Genomic DNA, 17,226 nt, shown 5'->3' on the forward strand with positions numbered 1-17,226 from the left:
GTTTTCAGTTTGCCATTTAAGAGAGTTGACTGGCACTGGAATGAACAGATAACAAGATCAACGATATTCTTATACATTGCCTGTTGGCCAGTACAGACTGGATATAGCTCTCACCTTCCTAGATTTGTACAGACAGCCTAGGCTTATGAATTAATGTTGTGAAACAATGGTAAGAGAACATCTTTAAAATTCAGAAATTCCTGAAAATCATTTCCTCTAAGAACTGGAAGGAAATTATAAAACCCTGTTTGACATCTTTAGTAAGAAATAGATTCTATGAAACAGAAACAAAACCCACAGAATTTTGTAAGAAAAAAAGAGAGAGATAGTAATGTTTTCAGGGAAAGTGAAAGTGCAATAACTGAATTGACATTGAAAAATTGGATCAATGCTGTGGAATACCTGAGTCATTCTTTCAGAGTCACTCTTCCACAATGTACAAGGGGAAAAAAGATCAAAACAGTGACACAGATACAACACATATGAAGTGGGAAGTAAAGATTTAATCTATGAGTTGTCAGTGTCTCTGAAGATAATAGCAAAATAATCAGAGGCAGGAATACAGAACTGATTTATTTGTAATTCATTATAAACACAGGATACAGATAAAAATATTGTTTTTGTAAGAAAAAAATCATACAATGATACCTATATCTAGAAAACACTTGAACCATTTTCAACTTTAATGATATATTAAAGCAAACTTTTATATGCATCCAGGTAGAAAATGCTGCTTATCTCCAGAAGAACACAAATTATCCTGAATTCAGTCTTATTTACAACAAATGCCAAAATTGAATAGGCTAAGGTTTAGAGTTTTGATAGAGAAAAGGTTGCAATTTAATATTTTACATCCAGCTAAGATGTATTTTAAATGTGAAGGCAATAATAAACTACTTTCACTTATATTAAGATTCAGATTAAATACCTTTGTATATACTTCATAAAGTTATTTGGAAACATATTCCAGTTGACAGTGAAAACTCCAAATAACAATTAAAGACTTTGGAAATTTGGAGATTGAACAGCTGAATAGACCTTTCACAATAACAAACATGTCACCAACTAGCATCTCAAGATTTGAAGAAATTACCGTTTTACTACACCACAACTATTTGAACTGGCCATTTGATTAACCTGTAAGGAGATTGAGTTTTTTTCTCTTCTACCCATGTATGCAACTTTCAACAAGAAAGTCAATGAATTATTATCACTAATGATAGGTATAAATAAAGTATTTTGAATCCCCAAAATTTCTCTAGGGAACAACTCTCCCAGAGGTAGTTTGCTGCTGCTTAGAAATCAAAACAAATGTGATTACAGTTTTGCTTAGGCATGAGAAATTATGAAGCAGACACACCAAACTCTGTAAGCATGTGAAAATGTTCAAGTTGTTGTCTTTGAATGTTGGGACCATGGGTGACATTTTCATATTTTTATTCTATTTTTTTTTCAAATTTTCTGTAATGATCAAGTTTATATTACAAAATAAGTCTCACATTGAAAAAAAACAAAAAACAAAAAACTACAAAATATCCAAACCCTAAAAGTCCAAAATTCTTTTAAAAAGTAGTTTTGGGTTGATGGCTGCTTTCATAAATAAAAAAGTAAAGCTGGTTTTCCTTTCCCCACTTTTCACTCAGTGCAATAGATACGCTTCTGCAGTTCTGTGGCAGGAAATAATCTAAAGAAGTTACTTCAAGGTTCTTACCTTTAGTTATTTAAATAGTAGCCTGGCTACTTCTGAGAAGGGACTTCAAAGATACAAGCAAGGTTACTGATCAGTTCATTTTAAAAGAGGGAGTTTTTCATGGATTAACTGGGTAGGCCCAATTTAATCATTTGAGTCCTTTAAGAACAGAAGAGGGTGGCAGAAGAGGAAGGAAAAGAAATTGATTCAAGGCAGGAAGAAGCAGGAGAAGCAGATGAAGATTCTGTACATCTTTTGCCTTTAAGATGGAGGGGACTCCAGCCCCGATAGTCCAAAAGCTGTAGATTATTGGTGGTCTCTACAACATTAGGGCAAACCCTGGCTTACAGTTAGAAAGAAAACAGTGACCCCAGTCCTACAACTGCTCAAAACTGATTTTTCACAAAACAACTTGTTTGAGTCTGGAAAGGGATTGTCCCCCCAGAGCATCCAGACAAAAGCTAGACTGCTTGAAGATTGACTTTGGCATCGAAAGACCCTAAGCAGAGAACCTAGTCATACTCAAGACTTTTGGCCCACAGAAGTGTAAGATAATAAATGTTTCTTTTAAAGCCTTCTAATTTGTGCTAAATTGTTACAGCAGCAACAGAATATCAGGTCCAAATCCTTATGTGTAGGCTCTATAGGAGCTTATAAAGCTTAGGCTTTATTTAGTCCTTCTAAATCTTCTATCTATGGCTGCTATTTATAAGCCTTGCTAAAGAATTTAAGGGCAATCTGATAAAATCACTTAAGGCAAAAACATATTTAAATATGAGTGTTTGCACCTTGATCTAAAATGGTGACTTTTACTGGAAAAATCAGATATATAAATCAATAAGATTTAAGAAACATTTTGCATAGGGGTTACGCTAATCTTCTCTGTATCATTCCAATTTTAGTATATGTGGTGCTGAAGCAAGCACTTTAGGAACATTTTGAGTGAGTAAATCTCTTATTTCTTTAGTAATAATACATAAGCACTACCATGGGCCTACTTTGAAGAGCCAATATTAGTTATTAAATTTGTGCAACTTGGACTGAGAGCCTGGATTACGTGGCCTCTGATATCTGAAATTCTCTGATTCTCTGAAAAGTGACATTTTAATTGTTGTCAGATAATTAATATGTAGTACAGATGCGCAAGTTTATTGAAAGGCAATAATTATTGGTATATTAACAGTTATTTTCATTGCCTAATATCTTTGTTTTCTAAAACTCTTATCTAGATTGCTTAAAACAGTTTTCTTCCCAGTATATATAGAATGTTGTTTTATATAGAGAGAAATTTATGGCTTGGCATAACAGCTTATGCCCTGCAATCCCTGCACTTTGGGAGGCTGAGGCAGGCAGATCAATTGAGCCCAGGAGGTTGGGGCTGCAGTGAGCTGTGATAGCACCATTGCCCTCCAGCCTGGGTGACAGAGCAAGACCCAGTCTAAAACTAAAAAATGAATTTACGTATTATGAATATAGATGTATGGCTAGAAAAAATAAAATAAATTGGTCCAATGTGAAAATGTTTATTTTCTTGGATTTATGGACAATATATTTTCCAGTCATTCAAACTAATTCACTGATTAATGTTGTCAGTTACGTTCTTTTAATCTGTTAAAATGCAGCTGCTCATAAAAACAGAGTAAACTAGATTCAGACTAAAGTAATTATTCCATTTCTTTGGCATTTGTTGAGAAATTTAGCTTACAATGTCAGAGGTAAAGTTATCTCTAGTTTTTCACAATTTTACACAAAATTATCACTTATTTCACAAGAAGTTCACAAGTTTTCATTTGTGTATATAAATTTCCTCTCTATTAATTAGACCAAACCTACTCCAAGCTTCTATATCAAAGTCTATACTTCTAGTGAATAATTTGATTCTGAATGTTACTATCAGGTTTATTATCTAAAGTACAATAACTCAGGAAAGCTTTTAATTAGTTCTTTAAATTACTTAAAACCTTTAAGCCAGCTGAATAAAGGGCAAGGCTTCAGTTATCTCCTCTGTTTTGTAATGTTATCATTTGGCTAAGAAGCCAGATGGAGACTCCATAGAGAAACCAGGAACTACCCTCAAGTGGAGAAAGTAACACTTTATTTTTTTACTCCTCTGAGCTGACTTCCTCTACATAACCTTACTAGATATGACCATGGTCCTGAGTCAGATTTGAAGATCTGTGTCCAAAGCTGATTTTAAAGGATCAATGTAATATGGCAACAAAAACAGTCAGTGTGTGATGCTGCCTTGTAGTCAAGAAATGATAGGGGGATGCGTATTTAATTCAAATTTCAACTAGGTTTGAAGACGAAATTAGAAAAAATTTATCAAGAGCAGACAATAGCAATATAGTAGCTCTCCTGTGGAAGAACCAAAGACAAGTATTTTCAAGCTCCATATTGGGAGAGTGAGCAGATTTGCAGCTGTAAAGTATGGTCCCAGGTGGAAGATAAATGGATCATGAGATTTGTGTTCATCAGATCCTTATTGTTCCTGCCTCATTTCCTGCATAACTATGAAAAAGTAAGGACCAGGGTAACCCAAATACATGCCATGGTTGTCAGAACCTTACTCACCAAAACAATGGGCAATGGCTCTTTTAAAAGAACTATTTTTATAAGGTTAGAACATGAAGGAAAATACTGTATTGAGTATGAGAAACCTTCTAATATTAAAAGTATATGCGGATCCTACATATGGCAATATTTAGTGAAAACAGAACAAAGAGAGAGTGAAACTGAGATATACATGCTGTTAGGCATATTTTCTTTTTTTTATTGCATTTTAGGTTTTGGGGTACAAGTGAAGAACATGCAAGATAGTTGCATAGGTACACGTGTCAGTGTGATTTGCCAACTTCCTCCCCTTCACTTATATCTGGCATTTCTACCCATGCTATCTCTCCCCAACTCTCCACCCCCCACTATCCCTCCCCTATTCCCCCCAACAGACCCCAGTGTGTAGTGCTCCCCTCCCTGTGTCCACGTGTTCTCATTGTTCAACACCCGCCTATTAGTGAGAACATGCGGTATTTCTTTTTTTTTGGTAATTTTTTAAAAAATTTTTATTGCATTTTAGGTTTTGGGGTACATGTGCAGAACATGCAAGACAGTTGCATAGGTACACACATGGCAGTGTGTTCTGCTTCCTTTCTCCCCTTCACCCACATTTGGCATTTCTCCCCAGGCTATCCCTCCCCAGCTTCCCCCACTGCTGGCCCTCCCCTTTTCCCCCCAATAGACCCCAGTGTTTAGTACTCTTCTCCCTGTGTCCATGTGTTCTCATTTTTCATCACCCGCCTATGAGTGAGAATATGCGGTATTTCATTTTCTGTTCTTTTGTCAGTTTGCTGAGAATGATGCCCTCCAGATTCATCCACATCCCTACAAATGACACGAACTCATCATTTCTGATTGCTGCATAATATTCCATGGTGTATATGTGCCACATTTTTCCAATCCAGTCTATCATCAATGGGCATTTGGGTTGATTCCAGGTCTTTGCTATTGTAAACAGTGCTGCAATGAACATTCGTGTGCATGTGTCCTTATAATAGAATGATTTCTAGTCCTTTGGATATATACCCAGTAACGGGATTGCTAGGTCAAATGGAATTTCTATTTCTAAGGACTTGAGGAATCTCCACACTGTCTTCCACAATGTCTGAACTAATTGACACTCCCACCAACAGTGTAAAAGTGTTCCTTTTTCTCCACATCCTCTCCAGCATCTGTTTTCTCCAGATTTTTTAATGATCACCATTCTAACTGGCGTAAGATGGTATCTCAATGTGGTTTTGATTTGCATCTCTCTGATGACCAGTGATGATGAGCATTTTTTCATATGATTGTTGGCCTCATATATGTCTTCTTTTGTAAAGTGTCTGTTCATATCCTTTGCCCATTTTGGAATGGGCTTGTTTATTTTTTTCCTGTAAATCTGTTTGAGTTCTTTGTAAATTCTGGATATCAGCCCTTTGTCAGATGGGCAAACTGCAAAAATTTTTCCCATTCTGTTGGTTGCCGATTCACTCTAGTGACTGTTTCTTTTGCCGTGCAGAAGCTGTGGAGTTTCATTAGGTCCCATTTGTCTATTTTGGCTTTTGTTTCCAATGCTTTTGGTGTTTTGTTCATGAAGTCCTTGCCTACTCCTATGTCCTGGATGGTTTTGCCTAGATTTTCTTCTAGGGTTTTTATGGTGCCAGGTCTTATGTTTAAGTCTTTAATCCATCTGGAGTTAATTTTAGTGTAAGGTGTCAGGAAGGGGTCCAGTTTCTGCTTTCTGCACATGGCTAGCCAGTTTTCCCAACACCATTTGTTAAACAGGGAATACTTTCCCCATTGCTTGTTTTTGTCAGGTTTATCAAAGATTGTATGGTTGTAGATATGTTGTGTTGCCTCTGATGCCCCTGTTTTGTTCCATTGGTCTATATCTCTGTTTTGGTACCAGTACCATGCTGTTTTGATTACTGTAGCCTTGTAGTATAGTTTGAAATCCGGTAGTGTGATGCCCCCGCTGTGTTCTTTTTGCTTAGAATTGACTTGGCTATGCGGGCTCTCTTTTGGTTCCATATGAAGTTCATGGTGGTTTTTTCCAGTTCTGCGAAGAAAGTCAATGGTAGCTTGATGGGGATAGCGTTGATTCTGTAAATTACTTTGGGCAGTATAGCCATTTTCACGATACTGATTCTTCCTAACCATGAACATGGAATGTTTCTCCATCTGTTTGTATCCTCTCTTATTTCGTTGAGCAGTGTTTTGTAGTTTTCCTTGAAGAGGTCCCTTACGTTTTTTGTGAGTTGTATTCCTAAGTATTTTATTCTTTTTGTAGCAATTGTGAATGGCAGTTCATTCTAGATTTGGCTTTCTTTAAGTCCGTTATTGGTGTAGAGGAATGTTTGTGATTTTTGCACATGGATTTTATATCCTGAGACTTTGCTGAAGTTGCTTACCAGTTTCAGGAGTTTTTGGGCTGAGGCGATTGGGTCTTCTAGGTATACTATCATGTTGTCTGCAAATAGAGACAAATTGGCTTCCACTTTTCCTATTTGAATACCCTTTATTTTTTTTTCTTGTCTGATTGCTCTGGCTAGAACTTCCAGTACTATATTGAATAGAAGTGGTGAAGGAGGGCATCCTTGTCTAGTGCCAGATTTCAAAGGGAATGCTTCCAGTTTTTCCCATTCAGTACGATATTGGCTGTTGGTTTGTCATAAATAGCTTTTATTACTTTGAGATACGTTCCATTGATACCAAGTTTATTGAGGGTTTTTAGCATAAAGGGCGGTTAAATTTTGTCAAATGCCTTCTCTGCGTCAATTGAGATAATCATGTGGTTTTTGTTTTTGGTTCTGTTTATGTGGTGAATTACGTTGATAGACTTGCGTATGTTGAACCAGCCTTGCATCCCCAGGATGAATCCTACTTGATCATGATGAATAAGTTTTTTGATTTGCTGTTGCAATCGGCTTGCCAATATTTTATTGAAGATTTTTGCATCTATGTTCATCATGGATATTGGCCTGAAGTTTTCTTTTCTTGTTGAGTCTCTGCTGGGTTTTGATATCAGAATGATGTTGGTCTCATAAAATGATTTGGGAAGGATTCCCTCTTTTGGATTATTTGGAATAGTTTCAGAAGGAATGGTACCAGCTCCTCTTGGTGTGTCTGGTATAATTCGGCTATGAACCCATCTGTACCTGGGCTTTTTTTGGGTGGTAGGCTCTTAATTGCTGCCTCGACTTCTGACCTTGTTATTGGTCTATTCATAGTTTCAGCTTCCTCCTGGTTTAGGCTTGGGGGGACACAGGAGTCCAGGAATTTATCCATTTCTTCCAGGTTTACTAGTTTATGTGCATAGAGTTGTTTGTAATACTCTCTGATGATGGTTTGAATTTCTGTGGAATCTGTGGTTATTTCCCCTTTATCATTTTTTATTGCATCTATTTGGTTGTTCTCTCTTTTCTTTTTTATCAGTCTGGCTAGTGGTCTATTTTGTTGATCTTTTCAAAAAACCAGCTCTTGGATTTATTGATGTTTTGAAGGGATTTTCATGTCTCTATCTCCTTCAGTTCAGCTCTGATCTTAGTTATTTCTTGTCTTCTGCTGGGTTTTGAGTGTTTTTGATCTTGCTCCTCTAGCTCTTTCAATTTTGATGATAGGGTATCAATTTTGGATCTCTCCATTCTCCTCATATGGGCACTTATTGCTATATATTTTTCTCTAGAGACTGATTTAAATGTGTCCCAGAGATTCTGGCATGTTGTGTCTTCGTTCTCATTGGTTTCGAAGAACTTCTTTCTTTCTGCCTTCATTTCATTGTTTATCCAGTCAACATTCAAGAGCCAGTTGTTCAGTTTCCATGAAGCTGTGCGGTTCTGGGTTGGTTTCTGAATTCTGAGTTCTAACTTGATTGCACTATGGTCTGAGAGACTGTTTGCTATGATTTTAGTTGTTTTGCATTTGCTGAGGAGTGCTTTACTTCCAATTATGTGGTCAATTTTAGAGTAGGTGTGATGTGGTGCTGAGAAGAATGTATATTCTGTGGATTTGGGGTGGAGAGTTCTGTAAATGTCTATCAGCTTTGTTTGTTCCAGGTCTGAGTTCAAGCCCTGGATATCCTTGTTGATTTTCTGTCTGGTTGATCTGTCTAATATTGACAGTGGGGTGTTAAAGTCTCCCACTATTATTGTGTGGGAGTCTAAGTCTCTTTGTAAGTCATTAAGAACTTACCTCATGTATCTGGGTGCTCCTGCATTGGGTCCATATATGTTTAGGATCGTTAGCTCTTCTTGTTTTATCGATCGTTTTACCATTATGTAATGGCCCTCTTTGTCTCTTTTGATCTTTGTTGCTTTAAAGTCTATTTTATCAGAGATGAGAATTGCACCTCCTGCTGCATGCGGTATTTCATTTTCTGTTTTTGTGTCAGTTTGCTGAGGATGATGTTCTCCAGGTTCATCCATGTCCCTACAAAGGACAACGAACCTTTTGGTTTTGATTGCTGCATAATATTCCATGGTGTATTTGTGCCACATTTTCCCTGTCTAGTCTATCATCGATGGACATTTGGGTTGATTTCAGGTCTTTGCTATTGTAAACAGTGCTGCAACAAACATTCGTGTGCATGTGTCCTTATAGTAGAACGATTTATAGTCCTTTGGATATATACCCAGTAATGGGATTGCTGGGTCAAATGGAATTTCTATTTCTAGGTCCTTAAGGAATCGCCACACTGTCTTCTACAATGGCTGAACTAATTTACACTCCCACCAGCAGTGCAAAAGTGTTCCTATTTCTCCACATCCTCTCCAGCATCTGTTGTCTCCAGATTTTTTAATGATCACCATTCTAACTGGCATGAGGTGGTATCTCAATGTAGTTTGGATTTGCATCTCTCTAATGACCAGTGATGATGGGCATTTTTTCATATGTTTGTTGGCCTCATGTATGTCTTCTTTTGTAAAGTGTCTGTTCATATCCTTTGCCTACTTTTGAATGGGTTGTTTGTTTTTCTCTTGTAAATATTTTTTAGTTCTTTGTAAATTCTGGATATCAGCCCTTTGTCAGATGGGTCAATGGCAAAATTTTTTTCCCATTCTGTTTGTTGCCAATTCAGACTAATGATTGTTTCTTTTGCCGTGCAGAAGCTGTGAAGTTTGATTAGGTCCCATTTGTCTATTTTCACTTTTGTTCCCAATGCTTTTGGTGTTTTGGTCATGAAGTCCGTGCCTACTCCTATGTCCTGAATGGTTTTGCTTAGATTTTCTTCTAGTGTTTTTATGGTGTTAGGTCTTATGTTTAAGTCTTTAATCCATCTGGAGTTAATTTTATTTTAAGGTTTCAGAAAGAGGTCCAGTTTCTGCTTTCTGCACATGGCAAGCCAGTTGTCCCAACACCATTTGTTAAACAGGGGATCCTTTCCCATTGCTTGTTTTTGTCAGGTTTATTAAAGAATGTATGGTTGTAGATATGTTGTGTTGCCTCCTGTGCCTCTGTTTTGTTCCATTGGTCTAGATATGTGTTTTGGTATCAGTACTATGCTGTTTTGATTACTGTAGCCTTTAGTATAGCTTGAAGTTCAGTAGTGTGATGCCTCCCACTGTGTTCTTTTTACTTAGAATTGACTTGGCTATGTGGGCTCTCTTTTGGTTTCATATAAAGTTTAAGGTGGTTTTTTCCAGTTCTGTGAAGAAGGTCATTGGTAGCTTGATGAGGATAGCGTTGAATATGTAAGTTACTTTGGGCAGTATAACCCTTTTCACGATATTGATTCTTCCTAACCATGAACATGGAATGTTCCTCCATCTGTTTGTGTCCTCTCTTATTTCAATGAGCAGTGGTTTGTAGTTTTACTTGAAGAGGTCCCTTATGTTCCTTGTTCGTTGTATTTCTAGGTATTTTATTCTCTTTGTAGCAATTTTAAATGGCAGTTCTGTCTTGATTTGGCTCTCTTTAAGTCTGTTATTGGTGTATAGGAATCCTTGTGATTTTTGCACACTGATTTTTGTATCCTGAGACTGCTGAAGTTGCTTATCAGTTTCAGGAGATATTGGGCTTAGACGATGGGGTCTTCTAGATATACTATCATGTCATCTGCAAATAGAGACAATTTGGCTTCGTCCTTTCCTATTTGAATACCCTTTATTTCTTTTTCTTGTCTGATTGCTCTGGCTAGAACTTCCAGTACTATATTGAATAGGAGTGATGAGAGAGGGCGTCCTTGTCTAGTGCCAGATTTCAAAGGGAATGCTTCCAGTTTTACCCATTCAGTATAATATTGGCTGTTGGTTTGTCTTAAATAGCTTTTATTATTTTGAGATACATTCCATCAATACTGAGTTTATTGAGGGTTTTTAGCATAAAGCACTGTTGAATTTTGTCAAAGGCCTTCTCTGCATCAATTGAGATAATCATGTGGTTTTTGTCCTTGGTTCTGTTTATGTGGTGAATTATGTTTATAGACCTGTGTATGTTGAACCAGCCTTGCATCCATCCCCGGGATGAATCCTACTTGATCATGATGGATAAGCTTTTTGATGTGCTGTTGCAATTGGCTTGCCAGTATTTTATTGAAGATTTTCGTGTCTATGTTCATTGTGGATATTGGCCTGAAGTTTTCTTTTCTTGTTGAGTCTCTGCTGGGTTTTGGTATCAGGATGATGTTGGTCTCATAAAATGATTTGGGAAGGATTCCCTCTTTTGGATTATTTGGAATAGTTTCAGAAGGAGTGGTAATAGTTCCTCTTTGTGTGTCTTGTAGAATTCTGCTGTGAACCCATCTGTACCTGGGCTTTTTTTGGGTGGTAGGCTCTTAATTGCTTTCTCAACTTCAATCTTGTTATTGGTCTATTCATGGTTTCAACTTCTTGCTGGTTTAGTCTTGGGAGGATGCACGTGTCCAGGAATTTATCCATTTCTTCCAGGTTTTCTAGTTTATGTGCATAAAGTTGTTTGTAATATTCTCTGATGATGGTTTGAATTTCTGTGGAATCTGTGGTGATTTCCCCGTTAACCTTTTTTTAATCCATCTATTGGTGATTTCCCCTTTATCATTTTTTATTCCATCTATTTGGTTATTCTCTCTTTTCTTTTTTATTAATCTGGCTAGTGGTCTATTTTGTTGATCTGTTCAAAAAACCAGCTCCTGGATTTATTTATTTTTTGAAGGGTTTTTCATGTCTCTATCTCCACCAGTTCTGCTCTGATCTTAGTTATTTCTTGCCTTCTGCTAGGTTTTGAGTTTTTTTGATCTTGCTCCTCTAGCTCTTTCAATTTTGACGATAGGGTGTCAATTTTGGATCTCTCCACTCTTCTCATATGGGCACTTATTGCTATATATTTTCCTCTTGAGACTGCTTTAAATGTGTCCCAGAGATTCTGGTATGTTGTGTCTTTGTTCTCATTGGTTTCGAAGAACTACTTTTTTTCTGCCTTCATTTCATCGTTTATCCAGTCAACATTCAAGAGCCAGTTGTTCAGTTTTCATGAAGCTGTGCAGTTCTGAGTTAGTTTCTGAATTCTGAGTTCTAACTTGATTACACTAAGGTCTGAGAGACTGTTTGTTATGATTTCAGTTGTTTTGCATTTGCTGAGGAGTGCTTTACTTCCAATTATATGGTCAATTTTAGAGTAGGTGTGATGTGGTGCTGAGAAGAACGTATATTCTGCTGATTTAGGGTGGAGAGTTCTGTAAATGTCTATCAGCTTTGTTTGTTCCAGGTCTGAGTTCAAGTCCTGTATATCCTTGTTAATTTTCTGTCTGGTTCATCTGTCTAATATTGACAGTGGAGTGTTAAAGTCTCCCACTATTATTGTGAGGGAATCTAAGTCTCTTTGTAAGCCATTAAGAACTTGCCTTATGTATCTGTGTGCTCCTGTATTTGGTCCGTATATATTTAGGATTTTTAGTTCTTCTTTTTGTATTGATCATTTTACCATTATGTAACGTCCTTCTTTGTCTTTTTGGATCTTTATTGCTTTAAAGTCTATTTTATCAGAGAGGAGAATTGCAACTTCTGCTTTTTCTTGTTCTCCATTTGCTTGTTAAGTCTTCCTCCCTCTTTTTATTTTGAGCCTTTGTGTATCCTTGCATGTGAGATGTGTTTCCTGGATACAGCACACCGATGGGTTTTGGTTTTTTATCCAATTTGCCAGTCTGTGTCTTTTGATTGGTGACACCAAACTGGCCAATTATAGAGATATCAGCACCAGCCTGCAAAGCTTCCACGAACGCTTTGGTCCCAGACTTGGTGATAGTACCAAGGTTATTGATCAAGTAAGCCTTGGTCATTCCAATTTTAGTATCCACAATAGTGAGGGTTTGATCTTGTTTGTTTGGTATAAGATTAATATGCAGCTCTTTCCCAGAGTCCAATTTACTGGGATCTGTCAAGCTCTCATACCGGATTTTGTCCAATGCATCCGAGGAATTTGAAATGAGCTCTTTCAGAAAGATTTCTTTGTTTGAATAGAAAGTTTTGATGATCTGTGACATCAACTGGGCAATTTCTGCCTGAAGGGCGAACATCTCCACCTTCTGCTCCTCCATCGGTTATTCTTGGGTCTGGGTTTCTTCAGGCATCTTGGCTAAAGACCGCACAGGCTCTGCAGTGCAGCAACACCAGAACACTGAAGCAACTGCTATTAGGCATATTTTCTAAGTACTCTGACAATCAGGTACTTAGTGAACTTCAGACTTCTGATTCACATTATTTACAAGGAAGTCGACACCTTCATTAACTGTTAAAATAAATAAAAATAATTCTGTAATTTTATCATCATTTCTTGGATTCTTTTTGTAAATCTCATGACAACTATTTTTTGTGTGTTGTTCCCTGATAACAGTGCTTGTCTAAGCCTCAAGTACCTCAGTTCAAAATCATAAAACTCAAAGATAAATTGGTCTTTATATTACTGAGCTAACAGTAAACAACGACCTTACTTAGGTATTTGTTGCATTTCTTTTTTCTTTTATTTTGAGATGGAGTTTTGTTCTTGTTACCCAGGCTGGAGTGCGATGGCATGATCTCGGCTCACCGCAACCTCTGCCTCCTGGGTTCAGGCAATTCTTCTGCCTCAGCCTCCTGAGTAGCTGGGATTACAGGCATGTGCCACCACACCCAGCTAATTTTTTGTATTTTTAATAGAGACGGGGTTTCACTGTGTTGACCAGGATGGCCTCGATCCCTTGACATCATGATCCACCCGCCTCGGCCTCCCAAAGTGCTGGGATTACAGGCGTGAGTCACCACGCCCGGCTGTTGTTGCATTTCATCGTGTCAACAGATACAATTGGAGGATGTTTCATTATATCGATTTCTATTCAGAGATAAATGATTTTTTTTTTCTGAGATATTTGTAACCCAGCTCTTTTCAATTATGCAGAGAACTGGTTCCATTAAGGTTACTTGACTTGTCCAGACACTAATCTTTTTTGCACAGAATGCTGCAATGCTCGTAACTGTACTCTTCCTACTGAGATCTTGCTCAGGCTTAGTAGACTTAGAGTAGAATTCATTAAAAAGTTGAAATCCAGTTGTGCAGGTTTTCTTTTTACTTGTAAGAAGTTGGTATTATTATTACACTAATTAAAAGGTGACCGTACAGAAGGCTTATTGATGTATCATATGTAGAAGTTTATAAACCAACAGTAGAAATGAACAGATGACAATGGCTGTCTCCCAAATTACTATCTCTGGAGTACATGAAGTTACACTGAACTATGTCTACCTAGTGGCAGAGAAAAACCAATTAACCTATTTCATGAAATGTGTTCTGTTTTTTGTGTAATGATCACCTAATCCATTTTTTAATTTTTATAAAACTAATATATATGGAGGCTTATAATTATAGCTTAAGTTTTTTAATTTTAATATTAAGATCATTACAGATTCACATGTGATTGTAAGAAGTAATGAAGGGAGATCTGTATCTTTACACAGTGCCTTCCGCCCCTATAGTAACATCTGGCAATACCACTATACAACTCCACAGTCAAGATTTCTATTACCGTAAGCACCCCTCATGTTCTCTTTTACAGCAACACCCCCTTTCCTCTGGCTCCCACCTTCTTCTTAATCTCCAGTGAACCCCTAATCTGTTCTTCATTTCTGTAATTTTCTCATTTTAGTATATAAAATCATATAAAAATATAACCTTTGGGAATTGGTTTTTTTCATTAAGTACAATTTCCTGGAGTTTCATTCAAGTTGTCTGTATTAATACCCTTTCATATTGCTGAGTAGTATTCTATGGTATGAATATACCACAATTTGTTTAACTATTTACCCATTGAAGGACATCAGGATAGTTTCCAGTTTGGGGCTATTACACATAAAGCTGTTATTTTTATTTATTTATTTATTTTTTAAAGACAGGGTTTCACCATGTTGGTCAGGCTGATCTTGAACTCCCAATCTCAGGTGGTCCGCCAGCCTTGGCCTCCAAAGTGCTTGGATTAGAGACGTGAGACACCAAACCCGCCTAAAGTTGTTATAAACATTTATGTACAGGTTTCTTTGTGTGAATGTAAGTCTTCATTTCTCCAGTATAAATGCCCAGGAATGCAGTTAGTGGTTTTATGGTAGTTGCATGTTTTGATTTTAAGGTAGCTGTCAACCTGTTTTTCATGATGTCTGTAACATTTTTCATTCTCACCAACATTGTATGAATGATTCCATTTATCCAAACCCTTACCAGCATTTGTTATTGTCACTATTTTTTATTTTAGCCATTCTGCTAGTTTGGTAGTATTAGGTTATTATACTTATTTGGGTTTCCCTAGAGGCTAATGATGCCCATGCCTGTGTCCTGAATGGTATGGCCTAGGTTTTCTCATAGGATCTTTATGGTATTAGGTCTTATGTTTATATATTTAATCCATCTAGAGTTAATTTTTGTATAAGGTGTAAGGAAGGGATCCAATTTCAGTTTTCTGCATATGGCTAGCCAGTTTTCCCAATACTGTGTGTTAAATAGGGAATCCTTTCCCCATTGCTTGTTTTTTGTCAGGTTTGTCAAAGATCAGATGGCTATAGATGTTTGGCATTATTTCTGAGGCCTCTGTTCTGTTTCACTGGTCTATATCTCTGTTTTGGTACCAGTACCGTGCTGTTTAGATTACTGTAGACTTGTAGGTGAGATGAGCCTGGTACCTCAGTTGGAAATGCAGAGATCACCCAGCTTCTGCATGGCTCTCGCTGCGAACTGCCCACTGGAGCTGTTCCTATTTGGCCTCGCCATCTTGGTGGAAAGCCCCTTTAAGTTTAAAAGCACAGTCAGCTGTTTAAAATTTAAATCTAGAAATTTTTGAGTTACTCTCAATGTGTGTCTGGAAAAATCAAATAAGTGAAATAAAAACAAGCAAATAAATAGTGTTCAAATTTATTAAAACACTGCCAAAAAAAATAACTTGGGTCAGGCGGGTCATACTTATCATACTTATCATTTGGGAAGTATACTCTGCAATGACCAGATGGTATAAATGACTTTAAGTAGATGTACATGAGATAAAAAATATCAGTTGAGTTATAAATTAGTTGGTGCAAATTTTTTAAAAAACAACTTTTTTCCAGGTTAAAAATATTTATACCCATTGTATAAAGTTTAAAACCACAAACAAAAAAGATAAAGAAGGCAAACATGAATATTTCTACTAACCAAAGATAACTCTGCTTCATGTTATTTTGGTTTATTCCAAGTTTTACATCCATATTATACATGAGTTGGAAAAGTTTTGATATTTTCTATGATTTTAAATATTTTTTCAAAAATACATTTACTGGTAATGATTTATTAATTAACCTATATTTAAACTTATTTTGAACATTTTGGATTTTGATGAATAGATCATTTTATCTTTCATCTTTAAATTTCTAATCCATCTAAAATTGGCTTATTTTTACTTGGTATGGAGTAAGAACCAAAATTTAATTTTTTATCATATGGTTATCAAATTGACCATTTTCTCCCAATGTAGTCTTAAATCAGGTGAGCATAAAAGTGTTGGTTTATTTCTGGACTCTACAGTATCATTGATCTCTGTCTGTCTTAGTGTCAACATTATACTACCCTCATTACTACTGTGTTAAAACTAGTATTCCTATTGGGGGGTTTAAATTCTCCAACTTTGTTTTCTTCTTCAAGATTGGCTTATTTATAAACTTTAGAATCAACTTGTCAATTTCTACCAAAGACAGGAGAGATTTTGACTTGCATTGGATTCAATCTGTAGATAAATTTGGAGAGATTAACTTAATTACAACTTTGAGGTTTCAAAGGACTAATATGGTATGTACCCCTATTTACTTAGGTATACATTAAGTGTTCTTAAAAATATTTTTAGTTTTTTATATATAAATCCTCCCCATCTTTAATTACATTTGTTTTTTAGATACTTGAGTTTTTAATGCTTTTACAATTTTTTACATATTTTTTCTCTGTTGAAGGCATATGGAAATATAATTTTCATATTATTTTTGTATCCAGCAACTTTGCAAAATGCTTGATTATTATTTGAAGTAAATTTTTCAGATTTTCTATGTGCACAATAATCTCATCTGTGCATAATAACCGTTTTTTCTTTCCTGTTCTTATATCGTCTCTTAACAGGCTATGACCATCAGTACACTGTTGAAATAAAAAGAGATATCAGGCAATATTATCTTATTCCCAGCCTTGGGAGAAAGTGTCCATAGTCCATGCATATGAGAAGTATAGTATTTTCTGGTGTTTTTTGTTGGATACTCTTAAGATTGAAGAGATTTCCTTTTATTTAGAGTTTGCTAAATGTTTTTAATGACAGATGGTTGTAGATTATTATTATTTTCTTTTGAAGCCAGATTTTGCTCTGCCATCCAATCTGGAGAGCAGTGGCATGATCTTGGCTCACTGCAGCTTGGACCAGCATGGACCTCCTGGGCACAAGCAATCCTCCCGTCTCAGTCTTCCAAGTAGCTAGGACTGTAAGCATGTGCTACAACACCCAGCTAATTTTTTTTTTTTTTTTGTAAATATGGAATCTCATTATCTTGCCCAGG

At 36.5% G+C, this 17,226-nt stretch overlaps 1 long non-coding RNA gene and 1 other non-coding gene across 13 annotated transcripts in view; one reads left to right on the forward strand and one right to left on the reverse strand.

Annotated features, from left to right (window-relative positions):
- LOC144582350 (uncharacterized) overlaps positions 1-17,226 on the forward strand; it is a 658,507-nt gene that overhangs the window by 541,303 nt on the left and 99,978 nt on the right. The gene's annotated exons all lie outside the window — the stretch shown is intronic.
- LOC118153319 (U6 spliceosomal RNA) lies at positions 2,507-2,616 on the reverse strand. Its single transcript, XR_004742568.1, has one exon. It is a non-coding gene; the product is annotated as a U6 spliceosomal RNA (small nuclear RNA).

This window comes from Callithrix jacchus, chromosome 4 (assembly GCF_049354715.1).
Source record: "Callithrix jacchus isolate 240 chromosome 4, calJac240_pri, whole genome shotgun sequence".
Lineage (NCBI taxonomy): Eukaryota > Metazoa > Chordata > Mammalia > Primates > Cebidae > Callithrix > Callithrix jacchus.